General features: G+C 35.8%; 1 protein-coding gene across 2 annotated transcripts in view; it reads left to right on the forward strand.

Moving 5' to 3' along the window:
- The window catches only part of llgl1 (LLGL scribble cell polarity complex component 1), a 79681-nt gene that overhangs the window by 15462 nt on the left and 45784 nt on the right, over positions 1–18435 (forward strand). The gene's annotated exons all lie outside the window — the stretch shown is intronic.

Consider the following 18435-nt stretch of genomic DNA (forward strand, 5'->3'; position numbering starts at 1 on the left):
TTGCTTTAAATAAAGGTTGAAAGGGTTTATAATTTGGTGACATTGAAGTCAAGTGACAGCAATTGTAGTTTTTGTCAGCTTTTAACTTTTAACAATTTAGACTGTAAAATGCAAATAACATTTTTTAATGTGAAGAATATCATAATTACACATTAATAATCCTATCATTGATGAAGGGAATGGCAAAATCCTATTGTGTTAATTTAAAGGCAACTGAGGTGATGCTAACTGGATTAGCCTACAAAGTCATATTTCTGCATTTTATATCCAGAGTGATATTAGTGAGCCATTTGTAAGTGTAAGGGCATGACTTACAGTAGATAGATAGGGAAAAGATTAATGTGAATAAATATTTTGAATCTTTCTTTAACAATCCAGTTATTATTTTTACAAGCAATTTTTCTTTTTATTACATAAACCACTTTCTGACCCTCAGAAGGCTTGTTTAAACGGGATGTTTACAGTTGCCTTTTGTTTCTTGGCCTCAGATTAGTGAGTGTTGGCTGTAATTTGAGCTTGTCTGATCATAAATGTGTCTCCGCTGCCACCACAAATTGAGGTGCAGGGGTGGAGACTGCATTTTAAAGCTAAAGGGGAGGACAGACATGGGGTTTTAGCGAGGCAGAGTGGAAAGTAATGAGACTGCTGGGATAGAGGAGCTGTTGGAAGTGCCGGGTTCACCCCTAAAGAATGCATGTGGCTGTGCCCTAAGTTCACCCTCTGCTGTAAGAGGACATTCCTCTGTGCTCTTGTTGCCGGTCCTCATCTCAAAGACGTCTTTTGAATTGGTTTCCCGGGCCACCGCTGGGGCAGGCTGGTAATCGGGATGTGCTTCAGATTTTAGTAGTGGCAGCATCTGTGGTTGACTGACCATGTCTGGCAGAACGAGCTGTGTAACTGTCAGGAATGCTGCTTCTGTGTGTCCAAAATTAATTTCATCTTTACTATGACTGTCAACATCCTTATTTGTTTAATGTAGATGATTAACTCCATCTAACATGCTCCATTTGTACTGTAATATTAATATGGTCATTCTCTTAAAAAAAAAACAGGTCAAACTCTGACATGTAGCATGGTATAGACAAGGTGGAAAGATTTGAGAAAATCCAGAGTAGAGAATTGTACGTTTACTCTTAGTTCTGCTGAAGTTCATGAAAAATGACATTAAAGTTCATTGAACAGTACCTTTAGTAAAGTTTTATTAGAATAGTTTCTGAAATTGTAATGTTAGAACAAATCTATTTAGGTGTTAGTGAACTTTTGTATTTATTTGTTTACATTCTAAAATTCAAAATTTGCCTTTGTTTTTGTCATGTCTTCAAAGTTTTTTTGAAGACGTCAATTTCTATCAGCCAAAAAAAAAGGTTATAAGAGTAGTACTGGTTTTCTGAAGATCAACTTGTGAATGAATTTTAAAGAAGTTAGTATAAAATGTTACAGTTTAGACACAATGTCTATAGGTGTGTGTGTCAAATAATGCCTGTAATTTAAAATCCGCTACAGTAAAAATCCACACCCTGGTTAACATAAGTTTCCGTAATATATACAGTGAAAACCTATTTTTGATCTGACCTTCCCAGATTTTTATGTTACATCTAATGTTTATAAATAATGTTTATATCATTACTTTCATTTTATGTGCATCACTATGATGGTGTAGTAATTGTGTGGTTGATACGGAGTGCCGTCTATATTCTATCTATTAGTACGTTTCTCTACTCTAAAGTTTGAAATGAGCATTGGTTCATCATTTGACTCTTTCATCACCACCTGCATATGTTTTTGTCTGTGTGACAAAGATATGATACGTAGTGTTAATACTTCAAAACACTGTTGTAAAATACTATAAATTAATGAAATGCGGAAGTTGTTGTACAATTGAGAATTATTTTACAATTTCTACCCTATTTTGATTGGTAAAACTCTATCAACTACAGCTGCTGTTTTTTAAATAAAAAAAAAAAAAATTATATACAGTGTACATGATCTTTTTTTTATTTAATTTTTTTAGATAAAGTTTCAATGGAACTTTTCTGAATCCCAGTGCACCACTGTAGGGTTTCAATATGAATAAATCTAGTTAAGAACAAATCTTTTGAGTCCATAATTCAAAAGATTTACTCACAAAGACCTTAATCAGTGTCTTTTTTTTATCATCAACATCTTGACTAGACGGATAGACTGGATACTGTGCTTTTTTCTTTTTGAGTGTGTTTAGAAGCACTACTTTTCCTCGTGTTTTGTGTTGTGTTTTGAGCTGATACTTTCACATTTTTGTACAATTTTTTAGTATTATTTTTTTTTTATTTTATTTAATTTTTTTAGCAAGTATTGGTGCTTTCACTTGAACATGATTTTTCAGTACTATTTCCACCACTGCTTGTACAAAATGACACTAGTGGTAGAACAAATTAACTAGTCAGCACAACCCTTAGTTGGAGTGTTTTGAAAATGGAACCACCTGATGGAAAACTTTGTCATGCTTTCCCTGGAGAGAGTCCTGAGCTCATAAGATCCTCGAGCCTGGGGCTCCCTCTCGTTTGCAGGGTGAGAGGGGAGTTTGAACTCTGGTAGGTCTTGAGAACTTCCTTGCTGTTTGTAGCTAATAACCAATTTGCTATAAAGAGATAACTACTTACTAGGAGCTCGTCTATGGTGCCAATTTGGTTTAGTCAATTAACTTAAATCGCATGTTTTTGGATGGTGGGAGAAAATCGGGAGACTTGGGGAAAACCCACGTGATCATGGGGAGAATGTAAACTCTGCACAGAATGTTGACTGGCTTAAGACGAGAACCAGTAATGTTCTTGCGGTGAGGCAACCGTGCTAACCACTGGGCTGCCATGCTGACCAATCTAGGGGTGGAAGGGGGGGGATGACTGTGGTATGGGATTTTGGTTATTTATAGTGACTTGGAAATCATCTGATTGGGGAATCATGTATTGGCTAATGCGGGACCAGCCGTGATCCATCATAAGCACACGATATTCTAGATATTAGTTTATAATTAAACTTTACTTCAATGTGGTCGTGTCATTGGCCCATGAAAATAGAAATTAAAAATGTAAAACAGGAAATGCGTTGGGACCATTGTTTGTGTTTACGTCCCTCAAAATGGTGTAGTCTCCATTTGCTATGAGCCATGATGCTGTAATATTGCTGAATGTTCTTGGACATCTGTATGCATCAACGTCTACAGTTATTATGTGCTAATGTGCTGTGACAATTGAAGTGATGTAATGATTGATGATTCTCTGCTGTCATTAATGCGAAATATGAGTACAACCAACAATACGTAAAACATTCAATGCTTCTAATATTCTTGCCTGATCACAAAAATGTCCAGGTCATCTTTCCTGTCACCTCTTGTCTTCTCAGTCAGTCGCAGTAGCTCTGCATAAGTGGATCTGTATGCACGGAGTCTTATCCTGGCGCACTAGCTATCAGTTTTTCCTCTCCCAGAGGCATCGCTGCAGCTCTCTGATCTGAGCCTGGAAGTTTGCGTCTATGCCACTGCAAACACTCAAACATTTGTCTGGTCTGGAGGCATAGGCTTATCACAACTTTTAGATTGGCCGATTGCCTCTTGAAAGACGGATACTCTCACGTTTCACATTCCCACATAGGAAAGTCCTCTCTTCTTATTGAATGCAGCTGAAGAAACACTCCAACGCCTCTTCATAAGTTCATTCATAACTCCTCAATTTTTTTTTGTTTCTTCCTGAAGGTTTTAGATGGTACTGCGTGCTGAAGGAGGTTTAAATGTCTCTTTGCATATCTTTTCTCTCGTGTGTCTCAGCCTAAAGCCATTAGTATTCTGTTGTGAGCCTTGCGGACACACACAGGGAGCTCCAAATCAGTCCCCTTCCCCCCCCGTAGTGCACTTCTGTGGACGCTAAGCAATCTATAGACCTTTGGAAACCCGAATAGTGAAGAAGACTCATTGAATTCTGCAATATGCTTATCGCTGCCAAAGCTTTCCCCTTTAAAGGGCTGCCATTTAATTACAAATTGTGGCAAGTTAGTGGACGGTGAAAGGGTTTGCTTGTGGCTTCTTTCTAAGAATCTTAGTTGGGTTTGGAAATAAGCAGAACAGATGCAGGAATCGCCTTCAGTCAGTCTAATCAGTTGTGACATGAACTTAAAATGGCCATGCACTATAGATGACACAGAGTTTATGGTTTGTTCTTCATTACTTGAACTGCAGTTTCTTGAAATGCTTACCAAGCCAAAGTTCAGGCTGGAGCTGGTGTATGTCAAATGTTTCGCCACTTGATTTCTTTGGATGGTTTGCAGGAAGGAATCTCTGGTTGCGTTCATATGGGGTCGAGAACAGTTTGGTGTCTGTATCAGATACATTTTTATGAAGATGATGTGTGTGTGTACTTGGAAAGCATATTAAGTGTATGTTGAATGTCTATTGTGTAATTTATACTTTTATTTTCACAAATGTATATTATGTGTGAGAAAATAAAAGTTGTGATTCGTTGTGTAAAAGATATATTGGTAACGCTTTAGAATAATGCTCCATAAGTTTGTTTTTACTGACATTAAGTATGAATAATCTTGTAAAGCATTTAATAGTCATAGCTCAACATTAACTAATGAATTATTAATCCAAAGTTGTGCTTGTTAACATCAATATTAAATAATCATTAGTTAACACGAACTAATGTTATTCACCTAAATAATCCATCCATCCATCCATCCATCCATCCATCCATCCATCCATCCATCCATCCATCCATCCATCCATCCATCCATCCATCCATCCATCCATCCATCCATCCATCCATCCATCCATCCATCCATCCATCCATCCATCCATCCATCCATCCATCCATCCATCCATCCATCCATCCATCCATCCATCCATCCATCCATCCATCCATCCATCCATCCATCCATCCATCCATCCATCCATCCATCCATCCATCCATCCATCCATCCATCCATCCATCCATCCATCCATCCATCCATCCATCCATCCATCCATCCATCCATCCATCCATCCATCCATCCATCCATCCATCCATCCATCCATCCATCCATCCATCCATCCATCCATCCATCCATCCATCCATCCATCCATCCAACACTTACTAATGGACCATTATTTTAAAGTGTTATCTAGATTTATGATGTATATTAAAATATATAAATATAAGTAATGGTTAAATTTCTTTTAAATTTTGCTAAATGATAAATCACTGAAAACCTTTTTGACAAATGAGTAAAAGTCAGTGGTTTGAAGGAAAGAAATTAACATGACAATGAATTAGTATTTTGGGCTTCACTGTGTACGCTGTTGTACTTGTTATGCTGTTGTTATGCCTGAGTTTGAGGGTGCACACACACTCTATGCTATCCGAACAGTGCCCAGGCGCGTTTCCCAGTTTGTTTGACAAGTGTGAGTGCTCCGAATTGGGCCCAGGCGTGGTTCAGTTGGCCGGTCCTAGCCCAATAGAAAAAGGTGTGCCAAAGCGTGGTTCACTTGGGCTTTGGCGCGGTATATTGTAGTGTGAGTGCAAAGCTCGACTGAGTCCAAAACTGAAGATGCAACATCACTTTTAAGGGACTGTTTCATATGGATCTATTAGTCATTCTTTCTTTTAAATGAACGCAAGCTATCATAGTTTATTAAAGACACACCCCTTGCTGCACCTTCAGCAAACCTCCCAATACGTGCAGCACGATGACTTTTATGATGATTTATGAGCGTCAAAAGTTGTGGATCTGTTCGGCAAAATATGACTTTGTCACTGCATGCCAAGCAACTAAAAATAATACAAAACCATATAACTAATGCAATGTCCACTGTGCTGAAAGCGCTTCTCTTCTGTTAAACTGAAGTCGCATCATCGTTGTTGTAAGTGTGCTTTGGTTTGGAAGGGAAAATGCAGTCTGAATGCAGGCCGTCGAGGGAGAAGGGAGGGGGACAAGCGCACTTCCGCATGGTTTAAGGCAACTGTACCTAGTGTGAGCATGCCTTGAGACTGGTGAAGCAAGGTTCCACGCCAGATAAAAGTAATGTAAAATCAAGGTAAAACTGTGGTCACAGTGCACTTTTCTCTTAAGTGTGCTTTAGACAACAACATTATAGGTTTGTTTTAGAGAAGGGTTTAGAACGGTGCTTTGAAATGTACAAAAATGTAGACACTGCCCTCTAGTGGATTTGTCATCTGAAATGTGCAATGAAACGTACTCCTGAGCAATGTATTTGGCGTTATGCAAAAATGTAGGCTGAGGTACATATTTCTGAAGTAATCAGGACACATTCTAATAACCATATTACTTTAAAGCCATATTTTTTGACCAACGTTCAATACTGAATGTGAAAAGTGCAACATTGTTTTTTTTTTTTAATAATGTATTGCGCTTTAAGTTTAAATGGTCTGGCTTTTGTCCATCATTCCACTGGCCTCACTTGTAATAGCTTTTTATTTCTTTCTTTTTAGAGAAAACCCCCCATAATTACTTGGGTTTGTCTTATCAATATAGGACAAAGTATGTTTACTGCGTTAGACCTTGGACACAATGTCTGCTGTTTGTCACTATTCAGACCGTGAAATTGCATTATCCTTTGCTAACTTGTTGTTAGCGCTTGAATGAGTAATTGCTGAGCATTGTTGGGAGTATGTGGACAAGAGATGACCGGCACAGGCCCTCAGAGAGCGAGTTTGGCTTGTGTTTTGAGAGCAGTCTGGGGCCCAGGAAGGGAGTTCTGATTGTTACATGACTTTGACATGTTAAAACGTTTTTTGTGGTAACTGAGAGGGTGGAGGCAGCTATAGTATGGCTAAATATTTATATTACGTTTTGATCATGATGAATTTATGTTCAAGGCATTATTTCAAAGTTGTGTTATAGCTTGTGAATTTAAAATTGCAGTTTGAATTTTACTATAAGACCAAATGTCATTTGATCAATGTTTTTATTAGATTTTTTTTTATTTCATTTTAGAGGTTACTGTAGGTCAAACTATATCAATTATGTATCAATTATAATTTTTCTTTTTTAGGCTGCATGCAGATAAAACAAGGAACGTGTTTTGTGAATACTTAAGATGTTTATTGGTGCTCTAGAACTGCCAGTTTCAGACAGTTCAGTGATGTTTTTTGTAGCATTGAATGGCGCGATTATGCATTTACAATGGTACAATCTGTTATGGGAGTCAAATGTATATTTTCATCTTACATTTTTAATTATTAATATTTAAGATGTATATATCATAGAAAGCTATTTCTTAATATTAAAGGACTGTGACTGTATGGCAATCCGTGTTTTAGGTGTATTATGGTAGGGGAAACCCTAACAAATGTCCTATGTGTGACATGATGTCAGATGATCTGGGGAGTGAAATCTGAGAGAAAGTAAGATTGTGGATAAAAATAAGAGTTCTACAACCTTCCTTTGACTTAATCCCTACCGTTTTAGATCTCGTCTTGACGAGACCAATTTAAAGAAGCTTTATTTTTATGATTTGTGTCATTGTTTTAGATTGCACACCTAACATAGGATGGATATATATATATATATATATATATATATATATATATATATATATATATATATATATATATATATATATATATATATATATATATATATATATATATATATATATATATATATATATATATATATATATATATATATATATATATATATATATATATATATATATATATAAAATAATTTGTATTTATTTTTTTAATTCGCAGAATCGCCAGCAAATTTCTGGGAATTACCGCCACAAAATCAGTCATTTTTATTGCAAAAAATCGTGAAAAACTAGGGGTCTGTTTATTTGCTGATATATCATTGGTTATTGGTTCTTATATGGACCAAAATTTCCATATTGGTGCATTTCTACATTTAAACTGTATTATTGAACAACTTCTCTCATAACCATAAGATGTCCATGCTTCTGTTTGTAATAGCAGTGTAACCACTCTGGATTTCCATATTAAAGGGAAGTCTTCACACTTGAGTTGGCTTATATCTGATTCTATTTGCATTGCTCTAACCTCATATTTGACATAACATTAATTATATGAATGAAAATAATGTACATTGCAGATTCCTTCAGGCATCTACTGTAATACTATATTACACAAGTGTTAGTAGCGGGGAAAAAAAAGTGTTTTAAAAGGCTCATTTGAATGCGTTCACTAGCTTACAACTCATGCTCTTTGAGTCTCGGGAATGTCAGGCTTTGTTTTTAGTGTCTGCTTGCTTCCAGTATAATTTCTAGTATTGATGTGAGGCTTGTAGCTGATGACATTAAACCCTGAATGTGGGATTTCAGAGTGTTTTTGAAAAATGTTTTGAGGGAGGAAGTGAAAACTCTTAAAGGACAGGGACAGAAATTCCTGTGTGAGTTGTCAAAAGGGTGGCGATGAATCTTAAAAATGGTTCACCACATACAGGAAATCCCTTTCTCTCTCCATGTCAACAAACCAAACCATGCTGCGCTGTTCTCTGAGAGAAGCCATCTCGTGGTTTGTAATCTCTCCGCACCATTAGCAATGCGCTGAGCTGGACAGGGTGGGTTTGCTTCATGGTGTATTGACTGTAAGGGCAGTTTTTGAGGGGAAAAAATGACAGGGCCTCTCTGTTGATGCTAATGATCTGTGTGGAGTAATCGGGACTGAGTGTGAGAGAATTTTACAGATGTTTCTGTTCCTCGCTGAACTCAATACAGGGCCCCTGTAATCCCAGCATGCTTCACAAACGTTTCTGTTGCTCTATGCTCTTTTATTGTGTCCGTTTTTCTCTCTTTGATCATCTCTGCCACTTCATTCTCGATGTCTTTTCTCGGGTGATTTGCAGGTGAATGCTGCTTAAAATACCCCTGTTATGTTCGTTTTTTTTTTTTTTTTTTTTTTTTTAAATAACTCTGTGATGTATAATGTAGCTGTTTGTTTAAAAAAAAAAAAAAAAGGGCTACAAAGTTTTCAAATTCAAAGTGCTCTGTTTCATTTCTGTAACCAATATATGTCCATTTGTAACACTCAGGCATGATTAAAATATAACTTTCAATAGAATCTTAACAATATAGTGAAGAGGATGTACAGCCACTGCCCGAACAACGATGGTAATTCATGTCAAGCAGTGTTCATTTCGTTGATGGATATTTTTTGTCATAATATTCGTAAAAAAAAAAAAGTCCACTCAATGAAACTAGATGAAAACAAAATAATTAGTTTAAAATGACAAAACTATTATGTCAATGCACTGGGATTTTCATAAAGGGACAGTTTGTTAAACCGTTTTGAGGGACAGTTTGTTAAAAAACGCATCTTGTGTATGCCAAATGAGCTGCGCACATTTTAATTGTTACCTATACTGATCTACCCAACATGAGCTCACAGCAATTCGTTACTTTTTGATTTAATGGCTAAATCGTATGATCTCATTTGTACAGATTAGTACGATTTGCTTATCCCCAATGACAGTTGGACTTAGTGGTGGGGTTGAGTGCCACGTCTCCTTTTTAAAATCGTACTTTTGTATGCCACTAAATTGACAAAACGTTAAATAGTTACGTTTCCTTGTGAGATCAGGCTGGATCTATCCGGTAGGACAATCAGGCTGCATATCTGATTTAAATTTTTAAAAAATCTATTTGTGGGAAAAGAACAGCAAGATTTAAAAATAATTCGATTTAGAAATAGATTTCTAAATGAAATCTGAAGCATATTTGAAACTTTTTAAGTGCTTTATTTTTAGCACAGATATTTTCATTAAAATGCTGTCATATTTTTTGTGATCTTCGCACTCATCCACAATATGATTTTTATTAATATGCCCATGGAATTAATCAGTTGTAAATTTCTAAAAGCACACAATACAATTCTAAACTTAAAAACCACAAACGCTCTTGCTTTCACTTTTGATTTGGGCACTTGCATACATTTACCAATATAAGAATCTCCTTGCATTAACATCTCTACTCTGTTATTTATTTATTTATTTTATTTATTTTTGTTTATTTATTTTTTGTACTCCATCATTTGATTTGTACAAATTGTATCAGTATAACCTATTTTCTGTGCATTCATTTTTAAACTGACAGCAGCATAACATAATAAACAACATGATAAACGAATAAAGTATCGTCAGTACAGCATAAATTATATTAATTTAATGAAAATAATTATACTTGCTTAAAGAATTGAATGAATTGAGGTGTGAATTACTGTAAAATTAAGAGTCCTAGTATTATTAAGTGTTGCAAGTATTGCAAGCTTTACTCATCCATTTGAAGATGAACAGCTTTATTTTAATTTATGTATTAAAGTCTGTGTGACGTCAACATTTACAATGTTTATTTTTGTAGAGCACATTGCTATTCTTTAGGTAAACATTTAATGTGTGTCAATTTAATCCATTGGTGGGGGGAAATAAAGGTTTGTTTTGGTAATCTTCAATCAAAGTCTGACCATTTGCTTCTGAGTTTGTTGTGGCAGTCCTTCTGATGATGTCAGTTTGACATTAGTTTGCTATGAGGGAATGATGAGCAAAATGAAAGCCCCGCCCACTACTCTGCATTCAGTTTCATCTGGCAGTATTGTATTATATCATTATACTGAAATAAGTCTCAGCAACTTCCAGCGCAGACTTTAACATGAATACATTTATATTTTATAACGTATTCTCATACAGTTTTTTTTTAAAATAGTTTTTGCCTATATTAAAAAGGTAGACTTGTAAACAAAAATCTACAAGTTAAAGCTGCATAAAGTGTTTATGGCCATGACCTGACAAACAACCCTGCTAAAGGTGTGAATGTGATTTTTACACACTGACAAGTTATTAACCGTAATTGGAATGAGATTGTGGAAGTAAACGCTCTCGGTCTTAAATGCTCCCAGCTTTTGAACCTTGTCATTGTGTGACATTTTTGGGGCATATGAGCCCGTTCTTCAAATAACAGTACGCCTGTTCCTGTTTGACATAATGGAGATGCTGCCTGGCAACCGAGGGGACTTGAGAACGGAGCAGTTCGTCTGGGGTGCCGCTTCAAGAGTCTGGTTGTGTAAGGCATTATGGGCTTGATTAGGCAGCAGCTGAAGTGGCTCTCTGAGCTGAGCTGAGCTGTGTGTGTGTGTGTGGTGGCAGGGTGACGTGCGCCAGTGCCACACAGTCTGAGCTTTTGTTCTGGGCTCAGTGGAGCTGACGGTGTGTCCTGTGCTCCTCTCGCCCCATCACTGCATCTCTTCTCATTAGTCTGAATCAGATGCACCTTTCCTGCCTCACGAGCAAATCTGTGGAGAAAAATGGGCTGTGTTCACAATCCCATTGTCCGTTTCAGCTTCTAACAAGTAATCTAATGTGTCTAACTATTGCACATGTTAAAATGCATTGAAATCATTATAAATAAGAAAAACATCCAATAAATAACCATTTGGTTGAAATCTGAATAAATGCCTTGTTAGAGTGATAATCAAAAAGGTTTTGTGTTGTTTTATGTATCGTCATGAAATAACCCAGCATTGCAGCTTCTGCTTAAAAGTATGTTTTTTATAATATGTATATTTATTAAAGAGAGAGAGAGAGATATTTATTATAATTTGTGTGCGAACCAGACTAAATTTATTATTTTTTTCTATCAACATCAAACATTATAATGTACCATGCTGTGCAGGAATGATTATTTCATAATTAAGTTATATTTACTAACGCCATTTATCTTGTCTTCATTTATCCAGAATGCCAAAATGGATAAACTTGTTGCTTATTCAAGGATGGTCTGATTTTAACAGGATAGTTCAATAGGGATGCACAATTCTGGCTAAAATGAAAATCACAAGTTTTTTTTTTTCGTTTAAAATCAAGATCACGGTTTTCTCATGATTCTGTAGATGTAAAATGAAGGTTAATATGAGTAGGCTATTGCTGTTATTTGTAAAACTTATGGTAAAACCACAACAATAATATTAGGCCTATGTGTAGATCTAATGTTGGTTAAAATGCTATTCTTTGTATAGACTTGGAACGGTAGACTTGAATAGACTTTAAATATGTCCTGGTTATTAATGCACAGTAAAGTGATGACATCAGAATACAACTATTTATACTTCTAAAGATGAATTATTATGTTTGAGACATATGCTTGTCATTTGTCATTGACAACATTGTTAGATCATTTTTTCCATTGTTAAAATGAGACATTTGTCATTATCTAATTCCCTCTTGCATTATATTCAACATTATAAGGCTAGAGTAGTTAAAAACATTTATTTTCATGCACAACACTTTGTGTTTGCTATGAAAGAAGTGAAGTTTAATTATAAACTAATTTCAAGAGGATCACATGCTTATGATTGCTTGCGGCTGGTCCTGCGTTATTCAATTTATGATTTACCAATCAGACTACACCTAAGCCACTATAAATACCCTAAGTTCCATATAACAGCCATCTTCATTTTGAAGAACCACCCCTACTCCTCCTCCTTACCTAGATGGGTGGCACGGTGGCCCAGTGGTTAGCATTGTTGCCTCACAGCAAGAACGTCACTGGTTCTAGCCACTACCAAGCCAGCTGACATTTCTGTGCGGAGTTTACACGTTCTCCCTGTGCTCACGTGGGTTTCCCTTGGGTTTCCACTGATTTATTCCCACCGTCCAAAAACATGCAAGTTAAGTTAATTGACTAATCCAAATCGGCACCATAGACATGCTCCTCCTAGTAAGTAGTTATCTCTTAAGATAACTACTTATGTGGTGAGGCCTATCTGTTCATTAGCTACTACAGCAGGGGAGTTCTCGAGATCTACCTGAGCTCAAACTTCCCTCTCGCCTTGCAAACAGGAGGGAGCCCCAGGCTCGAGGATCTTATGAGCTCAGGGCTCTCTCCCAGGACAGCATGCCAAACAAGCTTTATAATCAATCATCAGCCAAGTGTGAACTCTTGAAAAAAAAAAACATATCAAATGCTTGTCGTAATCATAACTAAAATGCAGTATGATCATTTAAATTATGTGTGCACTTTTTTCACTTTCACTGCAGAGTGTGCTCATGGCTGCCATCACTCTAAGAAAAATAAAGTACACATGCAAATCATACTTCCCGCACGGCTTCCAAACTATCGCTCTGTGCAACAATCTGAATGTTATTTACAACTTTATTTCCTGTTATTCACAGCCTATGCAGGTTCTGTTCACTAAAGTAGCCATCATTGGCGGGCACACATGCATCCTCTCTGTAGTGCATTAGCTCATGTGATTTTGCAGCCGTGAATACGTCATAACATTAAGTGTATAACTACAGTATGTGAAACTTTTAAGACCTTTTGGAGATGTCCATGTTGCTGAGCAATGTAGATAAAACAATGTGAAGACTTGTGCGACCGCCTTTACGCTTCTCTCCTGACCTTGAAAATATAATTGGCTGAATCGTAGAAAAGCTGAATTAAGATTGTGTGAAGAGTCGAATTGAAATTGCGATCTTTTTTCCGTTATTGGTGCAGCCCTATAGTTCACCCCAAAAAATCTCACCATTTACTCACTTTATTAAGCACTGTCCTGAGTAAGATATTTTACATACTGTAGGATGTTTACATGTAGCTCAAGCCATAAACATAGCTGAAATTACTGAAATAACCCCTGCAAAAATTTGCATATTCTTGCTTATGAATATGTGTGGTTACCTGATGATCTACAAGTGTTTTCTGCCTTATGATAGTTGTTTGCCTTGTTTGTTCTGAACAGTTGCTGTTTTTCAGAAAAAATCTTCCACGTTTTGAAAAATTCAGTTTTCCAGCATCTTCTGCATATTTAAACTTCTTCCAGCAGTGACTGTACACTTAAAACGATTCATTGAATTTACTATATGTTTTTAAGGTAAGTAGTTAAAGTAGTAAACAAATTTAAATGTAGTAATGGTCAACCTAATTTGTTTGTTTAAATTCTGCTTTTATAAATTGTTTGCAACAGCTTGCAGTGAACCATTTTTTTCAGTGATGTTTTTTTTACTCTGAGGGATTATTAATAAAAAGGTTCAAACGCTCACTGATGCTCCAGAAGGAGGAATGAGGCATTAAGACAGGATAAAGATGTCCGAATCATTCTTATTTGTGGAAATATCATTTTATGCCATTTAATACTGCCCTTCAGAAAATCACTGAAAATATGTGCATGTTTCACAGAAGACAATTTAAGTGCAAGTTACCCTGATCTTCAGATTCTGTCAGTGAGCGTTGAGTCCATCAGTTGTCCTCGGAGTGAAAAGACGCATCTAACAATCACACGTCCACTGCTGGAAAGAGTTCAGAAATGCAGAAGATGCTGGAAAACTGCCCAATCTGCAAGATATGGATGATTTTTTTTTTTTCTAAAGAACAGCAGCAATTATTCAAAACAAACAAAGCACTCATGAACAACCATCATAAAGCAGAAAAAAACACTCGTAGACCATCAGGTAACCACACATTATTAAAAACAAAGTCCATATTAACTTTTACAGGGGGTTATTTTAAAACTTTCAGCAATGTTTTTATTTTGTGTAAACATCTTATGTTAAATATCTTACCCAGGACAGTATTAAATTAAAAAATAACATGCGATTTGTATGATCTCTCTTATTTTGAGAATTCTTCACAGATTAACAGAAGTTGTTCACAAACTTTCAAGAACAACTGTATCTTTGTTCAACAGTGAACAAATCTAAGGTTTGGGACAAGTGAAGGGTGAGTATATGACTATTTAAATTTTTGGTGAACTATCCCTTTAGGCATTGCCTTGTTGTTTATGATATTTGGTGCAGTGTTGTTGTTTTTGGTTGTATACTGCAGTGCTTCTCAACCACATTCCTGGAAGACCACCAGCACTGCATGTGGTGAATGTCGTCTTTGTCTGGCACACCCATTACAGGTCTTTTAGTCTCTGCTGATGATCTGAATCAGGTGTTTTTTAGAGAGACAGGGAAAATGTGCAGAGCTGGTGGTCCTCCAGAAACATGGTTGAGAAACACTGGTGTACTGCACATTTTCCGTATACATTTGAGTGTTGTTGGTCATCTGAATTCTTCTTCTGCAGAATAAAAAAAAGAGCTTTGCGTTAAGTAATCCATATTGTGTAAATGGTAACAATTACCCTCATGTTCTTTTAAAAAACTTCTATAGAGCTGCTTTCCTCCACCCAGGCCTGCTGAATGCTTATTCGGCGGATGTCTCTTTCTTCCTGCAGTTTGGATCGTTTTACTTGGATCAGATTTGACCTAGATATCCACTCTTTTGTTATGAGCATGGAAGGCTGTGCAGTTTTGTAATGAGAAGCAGACTACAATAGCGTCCAGAAATCATTTTGAGCAAAAGCTTTTTTCAAGGAAAGTCCCATCGGCATGTCAAACTGAAAAAGAGAAGTGTAAGATTTCTCCTGATTCAGGGGACGCTCGTGATCATTATGGGACAATCAGGGCTTTTTAGTTTTGATTTTAGTTTTGTGTCATTTCTTGGTGTTTGGCGCAGTGGGCTGTTTAACGAGCACTATGTGCCTGTAATTACAGCCCTCATAGATTCCTTTGTGTAAAGGCTCTGAAACCCATGAAACGGTGTTGATTCATGACATTTCATTTTCATCACATTCACTAGATTGTCGCTTTGCTTTGATTGGCTTGAAAGAAGAGTGAATGTATGAACATACAAGATATTATCGATGCTTTGGATCTAAGATGTGGCAGTACATGGTCGCCCACTGAAGCCAAGGAGGGCTGCGCCCGGTCAGTACCTGGATGGGAGACCACATGGGAAAGCTAGGTTGGTGCCGTAAGGGGTGTTAGTGAGGCCAGCAGGGAACGCTCAACCTGTGGTCGGTGTGAGTCCTAAAACCCCAATATAGTGCAGGGGACACTATACTGCTTAGTGAGCACTGTCTTTCGGATGAGACGTTAAACAGAGGCCCTGACTCTCTGTGGTCGTTAAAGAATTTCAGGATGTCTTTCGAAAAAGACACATTTGCCCACTGGCCTCCGTCCATCATGGCCTCCTAACCATCCCCTTATGATAATTGGCTTCATCACTCTGTCTCCTCTCCACCAATCAGCTGGTGTGTGTGGTGTGCGGTCTAGCGCAACATGGCTGCTGTCGCTTCATCCAGGTGGATGCTGCAGACTGGTGGTGGATGAGGAGGTTCCCCCCCCAATGTGTAAAGCGATTTGAGTGCCCAAAAAAGGTGCTATATAAATGAAAGAATTATTATTATTATTATCATGCCACTTATTGATAAATTTAACAAGAAAAATAATTGAAATACATTGCATATTTGATTAGTCAGATGTCTTTTAGGAAAAAACAAAACAAAAAAGCAACAACAATCATAGTCAATGATATTCAACTCTTCAATTCATGCATGTCCATTAAAATACAAAGCAAGATTTAGTATGAGGATCCTATATCTAGTATGGGGTCTGATCTCTGAGGGAGGAATTTAGCATCAGTTTTAAAATAAAAAAAATTAATTAATTAATTAATTTGTTTATTTATTTATTATCTATTTAAATTAAAAACTGATTGTAAATACCCCCTCAGAGATCAGACCTATCATGAATTGCTGTATATTAAAGTGACGAGAAGAGTGGAAATGCATGCACGAATAAGTTGTATGAAATAAACCTGAAATTTCAATTGTATTTTGGTAACACTTTATTTTATGTCAAAATTCATGTTATTAACACACCATTAACTCACACTACTACCTCAAACTACTGATTAGCTGCTTATTAATAGTCTGTTAGGTAGTAGTTGGGTTTAGGTTTTGGGTATAGGATTAAGGATGCAGAATAAGATCATACTTTTATAAGTGCTAATAAACAGTTAATATCTTAATAATAGGCAGGTAATAAGCCAGTAGTTTATAGGATAAATTGTGGCTTAAACTAGTGTTATTTTTAATATTCCTTAAGACAAGATTTAAACTATTGTTCTTTCCCAGAGTCATATTGAACATACAAGACTCCTGAATTTATTTATTTATTTTTTTTTTGCTTAAAGGTGAAGACCTCACTCAGTGTTTGTTCTGCAAATGTCCTTTTACTGTAAAACATGTTTTATTGGACTGACTCGACTGTCCCCTTTTTAGTGACTGCAGACTTTTTTCTTTATAAAAAAAAGTAATCTCACTTAAAGAGATATTCAGCAAAGTTTTACCAGGAAAATGTGTAGAATTTCTATCATACAACTACGTAATTCTGATTCAATTTATATTGTTTTCGTTTGTTCAATTTATTGTATTTATTTTTAATTAGTAGTTTTTGCCATGAAAATAGCCTTTGTTGCTTGCATGGCATAAAATACACAAATATGATTTTAATAAAATTCACTGAAAGGTAATTGGCATTAGCAGGAATAAAATGTATTTAAGTAACCTGTTAATATGTTCATGTGAGGACATTTGTATGCATTTTGTAATACAGCTACATTATTAAAGTATATGCCACATTTAGCAAAAAAAGCAATATGTCTTGAGAGCCCAAAGTCTTTCAGAAAGCAGCAATAGGATGACCCTACAATTCAAGTTTGGAGTATAGATATTCTTGTGTGGGTTATTTGCTTTTATCTTTTTAAGATGTAGCTCTAATAGCAACACACAAGCAAGAGAGTTATTTTTCCTGAGTCTCAGTATATGAGCATGATCATGAGCAGATTAATCTGTTTTGGGTGGATCAACCAAGTGAGCAAATGATTCATTCATAAAGATGGCCACTTGCTTCATTTATAAATGATTCTGCCTTTTTAAATCAATCATTTCAATGAATCAATAGTTAATACACTAGCTGCATCTGCTAGAGGTTTTTGTTTTATTTATCCATGATGGGCCTAAACCAACCAAGGCGCCATCACAAAAACATGCACATTAACATATTAATTATTGTGATCCTAAAATAAAGTCACCGAAAATATTGAAAGAACAATTCAGCAAAACCATTCAAGTTTCTTGTACACTTTTTATTTATTTATTTTTTTTAATATTAAAATGCAGTTTTATTTATTTTATTATCTTCTATTTATTTTTGTTATTTATATTTTATATATTTTTTTGTTTATTTATTTATATACTATTTACTTATTATTGTTTATATTTTATATTTATTTTTGTCACTTGTATTTTATATGTATTTATTTATATTTATTTTTTTCTATTTATTTATTTTTATTATATATTGTTTAATAAATTTATTTATTTTATGCTGAAATTGCAAGCCTTTATACATTTTGAAGTATTTATTTTTATTGTTTGAAGAGAACAAGAATGAATGTAAGAACTAATAAACTCTTTAATCAGTTCTCAAAGCCAAATCTGCAGCTTTCTTCTATGGAGAAATGTAATGTACAACATCTGGGGAAAAAAGCTTGTAAAAAAAAAATTCTGCAGCGCTTTATACAACTTAAATTGTGTCAATTGATTTACGTGAATGAACAGGAAAAGGGGC

Source organism: Danio aesculapii, chromosome 3 (assembly GCF_903798145.1).
Source record: "Danio aesculapii chromosome 3, fDanAes4.1, whole genome shotgun sequence".
NCBI lineage: Eukaryota > Metazoa > Chordata > Actinopteri > Cypriniformes > Danionidae > Danio > Danio aesculapii.